We start from the raw sequence: 12,883 nt of genomic DNA, 5'->3' as shown, positions 1-12,883 counted from the left end.
TACAGAATGATGATAATCAACTTTATTTTTTAGTGACTATTGACCTGATTATTACCTTATGTCAACATTTTCTGCTTAATTAAAATGATTTAAGAAGATTGGATAAAAATAAACAGCCTCAAAAAAATTGAGCGGCAACTTTGTTGGTAAGGGAAGCTGGAAATAACCACGCTAAAAAAATTGAACTGCTGCTTAGCAGCCGTATTTAATCCTCTTTATGTATTTAAGACAGAGACTAATATTTTATTCTCAACATTCGAGCATATGCTGCTGAACCTATAGCTTTTAAGAAACTTTGCTATTAAATGTGATTTTTCATATATTTTGCTAATTTCCATTGGTTGCTGGACTCTGGTATTTTCTTTTTCCATCGTCTAAAATCGTCTAAAAAATGCAGACGCAAATTTCCCTGTCTTGTTGCGTGGCATTCGGCAGAGAAGGATGCGTGCCCACTACAGGTTTTATTTCTGCCCGACTCATCCGTCCGTTGCAGCCTGATAAAAATTTAAATCTCCTGTCTTATTATTATGTGCAGCAGCAAGAAAAGAGCAAACATTCTTCACGAGACATCCACGTATGATTCATTCCAAAATTCAGGGATTTTTTTGGCAGTTTCTGCAACTACATTGCTTTGAATTTATTTCCTCCCCTTTTGTTGTTCTTGCCATGGATATTCAAAGTCACAGCTGCCTTCAACTTTAGGGTTTTGTTTGTATGGGTTTTGTTTGTATTTCTGTTTTGCCATATGAAGTCGTCGATTCTCTTTGATCCGTTGCCTGTAATTTGTACTGGGTTTCGATATAAATCCATGGGCATTAGCAACCATCACGAGCTCAATCAGCTGTGTCTCAATTGCATATTCCTTACCATACAAATTTTTATATCTAATCACACTAGTTGTGTTACCCATGAATACTTGCACCAAATTGCATCAACGAAATGTGATCTCGGGCTTACAATTGGTCCTATATATGCTCACAATGTATTTGTTGAAAAGGCTTTAGAAATTTCCAAAAACAAGAGTAACAGGAATCGATGAGTTTCTGCTAAATCTTTGTGGCACAGTGAAAATGCCCTAAACTCTTTAGCAATATTGTCGCACTAGTCAAAGTAACCACATCATATTTTTTTTCACATATCCAGTAATTGATCACATGTTTAGAATCATGTTAGAAAGATTGGTTGTAATTAACCCATATCCATTAGATTCTTTTGTCCGCTAGTGAAGTCAATCTTTATATATGTTTATTTCATATCATGTGCCAGCATCGGGTATGAATAAAATCATTCAACATTGTTTCAAACAAAGAATTGATACTCCTCAACTTATGAACTCTATTCCATATAGAGACAAACATATTGACTGTAAATTTATTTTAAGTAGCCTTGTATCTCCCTGGCATTTAGAACTAGCAGTTCAAAAAATACCTTTTTGATCAAATCCTGGTACTCAGGAGGATTCAAGCTGAAGTAGCAATAGTGTTGATGAAACTTATTATGTAGGAAAACTACGAAGGCATGCCCTTTAAACACAAGCCAAGGCTGCAGATACTTAAACTAGAGTTTTAAAGTAAAGATCTGGTATAATACCAAAACATCAAGAAAATGCAGTAGATGTGAATAAACATGCAAATATATGTGTTTGCCAAGCATACACACAAGCATGCATGCACGTATACAAAGCGTGTGCAAGAATGAGAAGACTACTTCTATCCTACTTTGGCTTTAACAATAGACGAACCTAAGTTTTCAATGTAAAAAAATAAATAAGGTCAAGGTATAATGTTCTCTGCTTCCTGTTTGAAATATAAAATACCATTACATAATTTTTGATACATGACAAGAATCACATCTGCAAAATCAATTCAAATGAGAGCTTCAATATTGAATTAGGATGAGTACTTGGCTTCATACTTACAAGTTGTACTGCTTGGTAAAACCAAGAATTGAACTATCAAAAGTAGGACCATCAATCTAGTTGAAATTGAGTTAGTTCACAAATTTCAACAAGAACTAATGCCAAAACTGATAACCGAGAACATTAGTCACAAAAACTAAAGGTGAAATAATTCGGAAGAAATCGTTAATACTTTCCCCATCACCCCCCCCGAGAAATTATGGTTTGGAGTTTGGCCAACTACGAGCCAGATAAACTGTTAATTTTCATGCACTATAAAAAACATGAAAACCAAACCATAGTGAATGTCTTTTATTCTCTGCTGGTACAGTTCTTGAGAACCGAACTAATTCCAAATAGAAAATCATTTTTCTACCATATTTCTAGGCTGCGCCAAGACAAGGAGCTCTAGAAAAGTTATAGGAATTTATCAAAACATTTTAGAAAGGGGATTTTCATCATATCTTGTACTTGCCATTGCCCTAGTATACGTGCATCTAAAACCTGGAAGAATTCACAAAATGTTTCTTTTTTCCATGACTTTTCACTGCACTTTACTTTCGTTTTTTAATAGTAGAGTGCTCTGTTTTTTAATAGCAGAGTGCTCTGTTTTTCGTATATTTCAGAACTGTATCAAATACAGATTTTATTGCAGCTTATTCTAAAATAGCACAATGGTCTGTGTTTTATAGAATTTGCAATCCCTAAACAAGAAGTATATTACTACCATGTAATAACAACAATTAGCTTTTTCTAACAATAGTGAAGGCATGTTGCATGCTTCTTTGCATTATTCGTCTAGTATTAGAACCGATAGTTAAAATATGCTACCTAAACTGAATTATGAAAACTATGTTAAACTAGGGAGCTCACAAGAAAAGATTATACTTTTTTCCAAAGGAGATTTGCATGACAATAGTATGGTGACCTTCTGCAACTTATCAAATGTATAGTTACAGTTGGGACTGAGAGTGTAAACTTAGCTATATTCAATTATAATGTGTATGTTGTCAGCATATACCACTGTTCCTGGTACTTGTCATTTATGTCTTTACCAAGACAAAGGGAAACCCTGATGAGAATTTAAGTATTTAAGATTTGTAAAACATATATATACAATTATACAGTTGTATACAACTACATATTGAATGTGTTAGCAGTTTATGAATAATATTTATAAGATTTTAATGTATATATGTAAGTGTATGTCTCCAAAATTTAATTCTGAGCAATTGGTTAACCGAGACCAATATGCAACAGTTGACAAAGTGATAACCTTGGCATCATCCAAATTGTTGCAACAATCATGATTGACTCTACCCCGGCTTTTCTATTTTGGTTTTATTACCTCTTGACTTTTAGGTTAAGTTAGGACCTATATTTTTTAAATTTGCAAATGTGGGTCACACTAAAGAGCATCTCACAAGATTTATATCAGAACAATATAACCACGTTATCTGAATACCAGATCTCACCTGATGTTAGTTACAATCAAAGCCTCCATTACTCGGGTAGAGGGTTCAAACATTAGTTATTCTCTTACATATGTTCCCGAATCTTGTTTTACCTAAACCTAACACGATTGTTGTTTTGAAGCCAAACAAACATATATTTTTCTTGTAAATTATATTCACCAAGAAGCTCCATTTTCACAGCCACAAACCTGATCTACATAAACAACCATTGCCTTCCCCATGCCCCAATGGTGTGACCAATTTTTTTGATGTATTCCTAAAACTTTTGTTCTAGAAATGGTCATATTTCTTATAAAAAGCATAAATGATTAAGGTTTTATTAAAATTTTCAAATAGTTGTGATGTTTATCTTATTGTCTGTTTACGACGAGCATGAATAAAGTTAGGAAGTTTGACAGAGCTCAAGCTTTTGTCCTGAAGTACATTGAATGGAGTATAAGTTGTTGCAACTATACTTTGAACATTTCACTGCATGAGATGAATGGAATTGAAAAAAAATGTATTTAAAGCCATACCTTTGTTTTGGAAATGGATGGATACTTCATTAATAGCCTCTAACCATTTCCAACACCAAAGGTATGCCAGTGCATTTGTTTTTGTTCTATGTTAAAAGTATTTATAGGCCTTAGTACCGTTTAAAGGTTTGAAAATTAGCAAATTAAATTATGTGCAAATAGGAAATGCAAGAAATTCAAATTCACTTGACATCCAAATCCAAGTAGAGCACACTAGCCACGCTTGAAATCTCAACAATTAGATCAAATGTTACCAATGCCGTTTTGAAGGTTGTGCATTTTGGTACTTTAGTAGATATCAAAGCAAGAAACATTTCAAATTGAAACAAAACCGTGACAAAGAGAATGATATCATAGTAGCCGGAAATGATTGAAAATGTTGAAACAATAACAACCAACTCTGGTGCAATAGGACACATATTACAAAATTCGCAATTGAAAAGAGCTTCTGGAAAGAAGTATGTTTATCCTATTTCAAAATTGTAACAAAATCATTGAAGCATAAATAGAAATTAAATTCACCCTTACGCTAGAGCCATGGAGCAAAGAGCTAATGGTCTTATGTTCTTTGACAAATTTGGATGAAGGACTTATTTCTCTCTAGCATTTTCTGAAACAACTCCATTGCCTTATCAACATACCTATTCTATGCATAAGAAAAGAGACACAAGACATTCTGTTCCTATTGCATTGGGCTATGTAATGATTCACTAGATTTGGTTTTCATCACAAATTTTAGAGTTCAGTTGAACCTAAACACATTTCTTTTTGGTGGGTAGGTAAAAGTCATTTGCATTTTTATTGATTAGCTAAAAAATGGATTCAGATGAATATAAGGGTGAAAAAATCCAAATAAATGAGCCATTTCATGCCCATCAACAGAAAATTCAGTGAAACTAACCTGTTTTATGAATTGCTGATCCGGGTAAATTGAAAGGAATACCCGTGCCAATAGTTTTATCAGTAAAGGCCAAATTGATGTATACTGAAAGAAAAACTTACATGTCAATAGTTTAGAGTTGAAGGTTAGAGATTCACAAAGGCAAATTTCAAATAAAAAACCTATAATAGCACAAGGAAATATAATTGTAAACATAGACAGAGATTTTAAATTCATAGCTATTTTTTTGTATTTTTCCTATGTTGCAACAATGTTTTATGCGCATACCCTTGGTTTATTAACCGGTACAAAAGTTGTAAATAGAGCATACTCTTAAGGTGCCCACGTTGTTATTTTCCATGTCCTTTATGCGTACATTGGTGCCAAAGTTGTACACAATAAATCCTGAGGTACTTGTGTTATTTACCATATCTTAGGGTGATGTCTCTGGTCTTTGAATGATTAGCTGAGAGGACAATTTCTCTAATTTACTGTCTGTTAAAAATGATCTGAGAAACCTTCACAATGCTTTTTGTGCAATTTCATGTGTTTTACGTAACTGCAACATATCATTTTAAAGTATGAAATATTCAACAAATAGAAAAATGGAATTTTGTTCTCTTTTTGAGAATTTATACCATAGATATTTCTTCCTTTACACTGTTAAATATGTTAATTATGTGCAGGAACCTATCGACAATGTACACAGGGGTTTTTATTGAGGTCCAGATGAATAGAGAATGTTAGATCCCTCTTCAATGTCCTTTTCATTTTATCGAGGTCCAGATGTAAAGAGAACGACAGATCCCTCTTCATTGTCCTTTTGTTTTTATTGAAGTCTAGATATATAGAGAATGACAGACCCCTCTTCTTTGTCCTTTTCTAACCATGTTTCTGTTGATGGGTTATCAGAGGTATGACTTTTGTATTTCTATATAGAATGCTTTGCACATATTTCTTTGTCGTACTTCTTCTTCTGATCATGATATTACAACTAGCTTTACTGCATGTTCAATAGAATGAAACTGAAAGGTTGAAGACTGAAAGGTTGAAGGCCAACAGACTTTTGTCCTTTTGTATATTCCTGTAGACACCTAAAAATGGTCAACACTTGCGGAGTCATATTTTAACATTTGCGCATTGCCTCATTTTAGGTTTTTGCATCACATTAACATTTCTCCTATGATTCGCACTTGGTCTTTATCATTTGCGAACATCAACTCATTCTTCTACATTCCTCATTCGTCTCGCTCTCAAATTTGGTCTTGTCGACAACACTCTCCAGTCATGATTTTGATCGATCTTATCCTATTGCATCAATGTGCGTGCTCATTTGTCATCATTTTGGACATCGTCAATCCTAATTAGGGTTTTGTCCTCCTGTCAATCTTGCGATCGATTTGTCATCGATCGTTGTCCTCTTATCAATCTTATCGATTTGTCATCAATCTTTATCATTTTCAATCTTGTCGTTTTGCGATCGATTTGTCATCGGTCGTTGTCATGTTTGATTTTGTCATTTTGCGATCAATTTGTCATCGATCGTGGTCATCAATTCTGTTGTCTTGCAAATCTATTTTGTCATCGATTTTTGTCCTCTTGTCGATCTTGTCATTGTGCGATCGATTTGTCATCAATCATTGTCTGTCTCAATTAGGTCAATTTGGATCAATTTGTCATTGTTTCTCGTCAATTGGCATATTTATCAATCAAATCATTCAATTCAAAATCATGATCGATATCAATTATCTTCAATCAAGACCTAATTGTCATTCTCGCATTACTAATTTATCTTCTAGGGTTTTGTGATTTAATCATTTAACCTTGTGTGTCATTTCTTCCTCTACGATTAAATAATTTATTTATTTATCCTAAGTCTTTTCATTGCAATTAAATGTTCATTTAATTGGCTAATTATTCCTCTTGGTGAATTGATTAATAAATGAAAAATTATTAATTAATTCACTAATTCCTAATTTCTAATTTTCATCAATTTCCTAATTTCTTAATTCCTCTTTTTTTTTAATTTCTTAATTTTCCTAATTCCTCTTTTTCTAATTTTCTATTTTCTTAATTCTTAATTTCAATTTCCTCCTATTTTTCTCCTAATTTCATGGGAATGACATAGAAATTTGTCATAATTTGTCATAATTGACAATCAATCAATTCTTGACATAGAATTTGTCATAAATTGTCATAAATTCTTGACATAGAATTTGTCATAAATTGTCATAAATCCTTGCATAGCAATTTGTCATAGACATGTCATAATTTTGCTATTCTTGATTTGAATTTCTATTCGAATCACTATCATGCTAATCTTGTCATTTCTCCAATTTATCTATAAATTGGATGATCTTCATCAATCAAGGCTAATAATTGATAATCAGACTATCGAATTTACGCTTCTAGTACTCTTGATTAATAATCAATTTCAATCTTGCTTTCAATTATGTGTGTGCACTTGTAGGTGAGATCCACAACCAAACCATTTGAAGAGGAAAGAAGAATAATAGAGCTGCATGAAGGAGCATTCAAATCATACCTTTGGTTTGCTTAATTTCTAGTTTTGAATGTTTGATTGCATGTCTCTATTGAGTGTGCTTAGGATAGATTCATTGCAATTTGCATTTGTGATTGAGATAATGATTAATGTTTATACTTGTTTGTGATGATTTTCCTATTTCCTATGCTACATTAATTGGTGAACCCGATGATGTTTATTCAATATCAGCCTCCCACTACATTTACAAGATGGGGAGAACTTGACAAAGAAACTGTAGATGATGATGTCATAGATTGGCTTTACAAAGATCCAACTGAGACCCCACCTGTCAGGTTACTAGTGGAACGCTACGGCAAAGGATTTACTATGCTGCAAAAGAAAGGATATGATGGCTGCAGTGGCTTAGGCCTGAATAACAATGGAAGGCTAGAACCTGTTATACCCAAGAGGTGACCTCCAACTTTAGGGTTAGGTTTTGTACTGTTACGAATTGGATCCACATCTACCAAAGTACCCACGTGTCGAAAAGGGCATGATTCTGATGATGAAATAACACCTGAGGATACCCGACCCGAAACTGATTCTAATGAATGGGAATGGAGTTCCTTTTCTTCTAGTTCCTATGCCCTCGACAATATCTTCATTGACCCTGATAATTTGCCTATGGAGGACAAACATGAAATAACTCCTCTTCCTAAAACATGTCCTCATGCTTGGATAGAATCATTTTGGGATCCAAGCTCCGAATCCGACACAAGCAGTTCGGATAGTGACACCACAGATGTTCACATTTTTACCATATTAGCCCTCTCTCTCCTTACAACTGATGATGACATGCCCCTCATCTATCCCCAGCTTATCCAATATGACCAACAAGAACCACTCACATTGGACTATTTTCAAAACGACGAAGCAATTGCAAAATTCCTTGGACTCCAGGAAGGCATGCCACAAGGTGATCATAAGGCAGGATTTGCTATTGACCTGGATTCCACAGCATATTTTTGGGAGTCAACTTCCTCTTCCAGTCATCAAAATAAAAAAAGAAAAGAAACGGTAAAAAATCAAAAGAATAGATCTTTGAGTGAAAACCGTAAGGCACTCTCTGATCATACAAAAGTAAAAATAAAAGACGTACCTGTGGGTGAAAACCTCTCTGAGGCGCCCAAAGGTGGAAGAGTAGACATACCCCTATCAAGTCAGGACAAATCAACATTGCTTGTGGAAATGACTGAGGAAATCAATTTGGGTACACCTGACAACCCTAAGGTCATTCATTTTGCGGCCTCTTTATCACAACAGGAAAAGATAGATTTTGTCAATTTCTTTCTTGAGAAGAAGATCAGCTTTGCATGGTCCTATACAGATATGCCTGGCCTCGATCCTGAATTAGTCCTTCATCATTTGCCATTGAAAGCAGATGCCAAACCTGTCAAACAAAAACTTAGAAAGATGCATCCTCAGGTGGCTCTTTTGGTCAAAGTGGAATTAAAAAAATTACTAGATGTGGGCTTCATCAGGCCCATTGATTATGCAGACTGGATTTCAAATTTAGTACTAGTTAGCAAAGTAACTGGGGGCATCAGAATCTGCACAGATTTTAGGGATCTCAATAAAGCATGCCCTAAAGATGATTTTCCATTGCCAAACATAGACATCATAGTGGACATGATGGCTGGATATGAGATGCTTTCATTGATGGATGGTTTCTCCGGCTATAACCAAATTCGCATTGCTCCTGAAGATCAGCATAAGACAGCATTCACCTATGCTTGGGGTACCTACTATTGGAATGTGATGCCCTTCGGTCTTAAAAATGCAGGCCCAACATATCAAAGAGCAATGACAACAATTTTTCATGATTTCATGCATACTTTGATGGAGGATTATGTTGATGACTTGTTATGCAAATCTGTCACCAGAGATAGTCATCTAGCCATCCTGGGCCCAATCTTTGACCGAATGGAGACCTACAAACTCAGGCTCAATCCAAAGAAGTGTGTCTTTGGTGTTACAGCAGGCAAATTACTAGGATACATTGTTCTCACCAAGGCATTGAGGTCGACCCTACCAAAGTCAAAGCAATAATAGAGATGCCTCCACCTTCAAACCTCCGGCAATTAAGAAGTCTACAAGGAAAGCTCCAGTCAATTTGCCGCTTCATAGCTTAGTTGGCCGATAAATGTCATCCATTCCAACATCTACTACACAAAGGTGTCGCTTTCAAATGGACTGAGCAGTGTCAATCAGCCTTTCAAGCTCTCAAGGAATATTTGCTGTCGCCGCCTATCCTAATGCCTCCTATAGAAGGAAAGCCATTTTTATTGTATATTTCTACAACTGAAACGGCATTAGGAGTTCTATTGGCCCAATAAGATGAGAACAACAAAGAGCGAGCTATTTACTATATCAACCGGACATTGGTAGGCTATGAGCTAAATTATTCCACTATTGAAAGGGCATGCTTAGCAGTGGTATTTGCAACGCAGAAACTCTGACATTATATGTTGAGCCACCAAACATTGTTGGTCGCCAAAATTGATCCCTTAAAATATTTGCTCAGCGGAGAAGCTTTGACAAGTCACCTAGCAAAATGGGTCATGATTCTCAGTGAATTTGATATTGAGTATATGGAGCGAAAGGCGATAAAAGGACAAGTCATAGCAGATCAACTTGCAGAGGCTCCTATTTCTGATGATCATCCCATGTTGACTAATTTTCCAGATGAATCAGTCTTTTCTCTCACATCCTCTAATGAATGGAAGTTATACTTTGATGGATCCCACACCAAGTTCGGGTTCGGAGCCGGCATCTTATTTGTCACCCCTCAAGGTGATGCTATTCCAAAATCCTACAAGATAACTTTCCACTGTACCAATAACATTGCAAAGTATGAAGCACTGGTCATAGGACTCCGAGTAGCAGTCCACTAGAACATCAAGCATTTGCATGTTTATGGAGATTCTCAATTAGTCATCCGACAAGTGAATGATGACTACGAAACAAAAGATGAAAAGCTTGTTCCCCATAACCACATGGTGGATTTCTTTAAGACCAAATTCATGGCCATTCATTTTAGTCAAGTTCCAAGAATGCAAAATAAGTCGGTAGATACAATGGCTACGATTGCCTCCATGTTAAATATGCCAAACAATATGGACAAATGTGAATTTTTAGTTGAACAATTGCTGGTTCCTTCTTTTGACATTCCGACAGCAGATGTGATGTGCGTCCTTGTTGGTCCCAACTCCCCATGGTACAATGACGTATATCAATATTTAAAATCCCAAACCTTACCACCCAACCTTTCTGCTAACCAACACCGAGCCTTTATCTGACAGACAGCTAAATATGTCATCATCGCCGACACCCTTTACCGTCGTTCTTTTGACCATACCCTCCTCAGGTGTTTGGATTCTGACGAAGCACAAACGGCTTTACACAAGGTTCACGATGGTATATGTGGGGGCCATTTCAATGGTCTAAGCTTAGCCAAGAAGTTGACTCGTGCAGGGTATTATTGGCCTACTTTGGAAAAAGATGTTCATGAATTTGTTAAGAAATGCTACAAGTGCTAGATCCATGGAAATTACATTCATTCACCAGCTCAAGAGCTTCATTCTGTCATATCTCTGTGGCCCTTTTCTCAATGGGGATTGGATCTTATTGGCAAGATTCACCCGACATCTGCAAATGGGCACAAGTTCATCATTATAGCCATAGAATATTTTACAAAATGGATCGAGGCTATCCCCATGACCTATATCACTAGTGTCCAAATTTCAAAATTCTTGCTGAATTATATCATATGCCGGTATGGGGTTCCTCTTTCCATAGTCACTGATAATGGTCGTCCCTTCAAGAATAAAGATGTTAAAGAGCTTTGTGAAAAATTTCATATTCAACACCGTTTCTCCAGTCCATACTATCCACAGGGGAATGGTCAAGCTGAAGTATCAAATAAGACCATTATCAAGATCCTGAAGAAGGTTGTCAATGATGTTGGTCGAGATTGGCATGTACAGTTGAATCCAGCACTATGGACCTATCGCACTTCTATCCGCACACCTACTGGCACAACACCTTATTCCTTGGTGTATGGTGCGGAAGCTATTTTACCTTTGGAGGTGGAGATTCCTTCCTTGCGAGTCTCCTTGCAACATCTAATTGATGATGAGACACACAGAGTCTCTCGGTTGCACCAACTTGAGATGTTAGATGAGAAACGTCAGGCAGCCCTGACACATTTGCAAGCATATCAAAACCGTCTCCATCGCTCTTATAATAAAGAGGTCAAAGGGCGACACTTCGAAGTGGGAGACTTGGTTTTAAAGGCAAACCCTAAGAATGCACAGTCTACTGACATCATCAAAGGTAAATTTGAACCTAATTGGGTTGGGCCTTTCATAGTAACTGCAACATATGGCTCGAGGGCATATCAGCTTGCTACCCCAGAAGGCGAATCTTTGTCTGATCCTGTCATTAGCATGCATCTTCGCAAGTACTGGGCATAATTTTCTGTCAGCACTTCTTCAAATATGATCCTGAAAAAATACAAAAAAATTGCAAACAAGCAAAAAAAAACAAAAAAATTGAAAAAATCAAAAAGAAAAAAAAAAGAAGAGAAAACAAAAAAGTAAAGAAAAAAATGATTCGCCCTCTAGTGAAAACCTGGTAAACAGGCGCTTGGGGCAAGTACCTTGGTGAAAACCTGGCAAACAGGCGCCATGTGTAAAATAAGATCGTTGCTCCGTCATTTGTCATGACCTCTAAGCTATGCTTTCTCTCAGCCGGTTTATCATGTCTATCTTAGTCTTAACCCAATGTTCTATTCTGGGCCTATTATTGGTCAACATCATTGTCTTGCATACCCCGGTTTCTTGTACATATGTTTTGGTCCCAGTCTATGTATGTCTTTCAGATGCGCATTGGGTGTGTTCCCCTTGTCATGATCGATCACTGGAGCTTTAAAATTTCAAAATGTCTTGAAAAAAGACCATAAAAATTTCAAAATGTCTTGAAAAAAGATCATAAAAATTGAAAAATGTCCTAGAAAAAATCTCAAAAACATTTAAAAATGTCCTAAAATAAAAACAAAAAAATTGAAAAATGTCCTGAAAAAAAAGATTATAGAAATCAAATAATGTCTTGAAAAAATACCTAAAAAGTCAAATAAAGTCCTGAAAAAAAAAATGAACAACAAAAAAATAAATGATACCCCCCTGTCCATAGACAGCTCACTGATTATACATCCAATGATTCGCAATCCAATGCTGCGCTTTAATGAAATCATGCGTAAACAGATGAACTAATTCACTCCAACCAGACATTCAAACTGATCAAAAATTGTCATATCAATCAACCATCAAAATCATTTGTCCTCGTCTCTACCATCATGGGTCTTATACAGGGTGTGGTATACTCGAAACCAGACTGTGTCCTGTCTTAGACGGGGTACCGCATTCCCTGAAACCAAACAACATGATTGTCCTATCAACGCTTTTAACTTTTGACAATGAAGATCAAGATGTTTGTTTGATTTGTTGGAATTTGTGCATCTTATCTTTTTATTGATTTATCTTTGGCATCGATCATGTTCCTATGTTGCTC

The 12,883-nt window shown here is 35.9% G+C and overlaps 1 long non-coding RNA gene across 1 annotated transcript; it reads left to right on the top strand.

Annotated features, from left to right (window-relative positions):
* Window positions 1-230: 230 nt before the first annotated feature.
* On the top strand, window positions 231-5,721 carry LOC131057421 (uncharacterized). The gene is made up of 2 exons (XR_009108976.1): window positions 231-574; window positions 5,454-5,721. It is a non-coding gene; the product is annotated as an uncharacterized LOC131057421 (long non-coding RNA).
* Window positions 5,722-12,883: the final 7,162 nt, after the last annotated feature.

The sequence above is a fragment of the Cryptomeria japonica genome, chromosome 7 (assembly GCF_030272615.1).
Source record: "Cryptomeria japonica chromosome 7, Sugi_1.0, whole genome shotgun sequence".
Lineage (NCBI taxonomy): Eukaryota > Viridiplantae > Streptophyta > Pinopsida > Cupressales > Cupressaceae > Cryptomeria > Cryptomeria japonica.
This window is presented reverse-complemented; position numbering and strand designations above follow the sequence as displayed.